This window comes from Nematolebias whitei, chromosome 19 (genome assembly GCF_014905685.2).
Source record: "Nematolebias whitei isolate Nwh7 chromosome 19, NemWhi1, whole genome shotgun sequence".
Lineage (NCBI taxonomy): Eukaryota > Metazoa > Chordata > Actinopteri > Cyprinodontiformes > Rivulidae > Nematolebias > Nematolebias whitei.
The window spans coordinates 24,176,678-24,180,062 of NC_056516.1; positions in this window are offsets into that span (position 1 = coordinate 24,176,678).

Below are 3,385 nucleotides of genomic sequence, written 5' to 3' on the forward strand. Positions count from 1 at the left end.
CCAGCACAGAAGATCAACATCATCAGGCCAGGACTCTGCGGTCTACACTCATCTCCAGGCCAGCGGTCACTCTTTCAAGGATGAAGATGTTCACATCCTGGACAGAGAGGAACGATGGTTTGAGAGAGGAGTAAAGGAGGCCATCTTTGTGAAAAGAAATCGTCCATCATTAAACAGGGGTGGAGGCCTCCGGGTTCAATTGTCCCCCTCTTACAATGCTGTGATTGCTAGTATCACTCAGCCCTCTGTGAGTAGTAAACAGCCATCAGTGTGCTAATGATCCATTGTTAGGCTGATGGTCCTTCTTGAACATGTGATCAGCCGGTTTTGGTTGTCAGCAGCAAAACTGGTTGATCCACTCTGAGACGGTGCTATTTAAGAGACTGAGCTGAATACAGCACCTCAGACTGAGGAAGTCTCTCGGATGAGAGACGAAACGTTTCTACATTTTTTTGTTGATTTGCTTTTTGTTTTTTTGAATGTCCAGAGGACCAGATTTAACTTTTTTAGAACAGTTTATATCAATACATACGGCCACATGTCTTTATTTTTTTATTTTTAAATAAACTAGCCTTTGATCCATTATCTTTACCTGCTTCTTCCTTTTTGGGTTGTGGGGGTCACTGGTGCCCATATCCAGCAATCACTGTGCAAGAGGTGGGTTACACTCTGGACAGGTCTCAAGTCTGTCACAGGGACATGGAGACAAGCAAGCCAACCAATCACACTCACACCTAGAAACAATTTAGAGTTGCAATTTAGTCGAACATGCATGTTTTTGGTCTGTGGGAGGAAACTGGAGTACCTGTAGAAAACCCACGCATGCACTGAGAGAACATGCAAACTCAGCCCAGAAGGGTCCCCAGCTGGGATTTGATCCTGCGACCTTCTCGCTGAGAGGAAGCAGCCTGCAGAGGGGTCATGTGCAAACGTTATCTTGACCCCATGTGCGATTCCTAGTTTGCTTGCTTCTCGGTAAAAAATTTTCTAAGTGAACCAGCCACCGCTCTGGTTTGGTTTGTTACCCAGAGGCCAGTGTGCAGTGGATCTGCTGAGGTCAACACCCCCCCCCCCCCACACACACACACACACAATAATGCTGTTGCGATTTATCACTCAGCCCTCTGTGACTAGCAAGAGGCCATCAGGGCACTAAAGATCAGTCGTTAGGCTGATGGTCTTCCTTTTGCATGTAAACAACTAGTTTTGGCTATAACCAGAATACTGCTGCATCTCTTTTTTTTTTCCACTTTTTTTTTTTGTTTGTTTGAACAAATTGAATAAACTCTCAGGTTTTAATTTGTGATGACGAGCCAGGTGTAGACTGGGTGTTGGTCAGCATTACAGATGTATTGTATACTTTTTTTGTGTCTTTGCTAGAAAATTAAGTTTCCTGGATGGAATACAGCGCCGTCCGAGTTGGAAAGTAAATTGAGCAACATAGTGGCTCATTTAGCTGAGGTTGAAAGAGACGTTGGATTTCAGAGCCCTCAGGTAACGAGCTCAAGCACAAAGTTTAAGTCTGTTCTATTCAAGTTAAAAACTCCCTTTTGAATTATCAGCACTTTGACCCCCCCCCCCCCCCCCCCACACACACACACACACACACACTCCCCTAATGAGAACCTAACATTATTTAATCTGATTGTGACCCTTTGTATATTGGTCTTTAACATTTGTACTGAACATAAAAAGTAAATATTTAAATGCATTTCTGTTTTGAGAACCTAAGTGACCATTTCTTAATCGGTGCTGTTAAGATGTTGGTAGTTAAATGTTACTGTCCTAAAGTCTGCTGGTAGCTTGCATTATTTCCTTGCAGTCTTCAACATTGTTTTTTTTTTTTTCTTCTTCTTCTTTTCATACTAGAGAGTGGAAGTGACCAAGGAGGTATACAAAAAGCTGGCCACTCTTGCAGAAGATAAAGGTGCAGATATTTGAAGTACAAAATTGGAGCTTTGTACCAGTTGAACGACTTAAACCGTGATTTTGAAAATTCAATTTAGTTTATTTATATAGCACCAAGTCACAACAGAAGTTGTCTCAGGGCACTGTACAACATTATTCACTTGCATAAAAAGCCAATTGGTAAAGTTATCTAAGGAAAATGGAAAAAACAAATGTATACCAGTACTTGAGTTAAAACAGTTGGTGACCATTTTGGGCCCTCATGCACATGAGTGTTGTGGTCGAGGACTTTATCAAGCAGGCTTCTTCTTGTCCTAGCCCTGTTCATTTCTTACACACACAATTATTTGTTTAGAAAGGGCCATAAGAATCCCATATTTGTGTTTGTATAATCACATACAGCTGTTCAACATACCATACCAGCTTTAATTATAGAGCACTTTAAACACACACAGTACCAAAGTGCTGTACAGTACACATAAATAATAAAACAATCATGCAGTCAGATAATAAACAATTAAAATGATTAAGTCACATAATAAAAGTTGTGCACATAATAAAACAATCATACAAACAATAAAAATCAATTTAAAGTGTTTAAAAGTCAACATCTCAGGTGGTGTCAAAGGCCAGGGAGAAGAGGTTTGTTTTAAGAAGGGATTTAAAAATGGACAGGGAAGAGGCCTGTCTGATGTTCAAGCATTCAACACTCACGTGGAAACTTTTTACTTATACTGTTGATTTATTCATTAAACAGATGTCTTAAGGCCAATGTTCTTATTGAAAATAAAGTTCAGCTTGCAATAAACATTGCTTGTAAGAAAAATCATATTGCAAAAATGTATTAGTGGTGATTGTTCATGGTTTGTGTTATAACTTAGTCTTTTTGTTCTCAGCCATAGAGATGGTGAAAGCAGTGTTGATACAAAAAGACCCTCGTGTCTCATCATTCAAAGCTCAAACTGCCGAGGCTTTAAGATGGGAAGCTGCAAGTCCGTGTCAAGTTTCAAGCTCTGCTGATGGTGGTTAACTTCAAAAATTGCATTTAATTCATGAACATGTTAATTTTACAGTTACTGAAATGTGTATATCCTGATTCATGCTCAATAATCCAGGTAGAAAAATCTTAGTCAGGTCCTTTGGACAAATTCTTATTGAAATGTTTCTGTGATCGACTTGCGACCTGTCCAGGGTGTACCCCGCCTCTTGCACAGTGATAGTGGACATGGGCACCAGTGACCCCCCGCAGCCCGAAAAGGAAGAAGCGGGTAAAGATAACGGATGGATGAACTTTGTCAGTCTGAGGAGCTGCAACAAACAGTCTTATAAACATCACCTTATCATAGTGGATCAACCAGTTTGTTGTTGACATCCAGAACTAGCTGTTCACATGATAAAGGAGGACCATCAGCCCAACAATTGGTCGTTAGTGCTGATGGCTGCTTGCTATTCACAGGGGGCTGAGTGATGGTAGCAA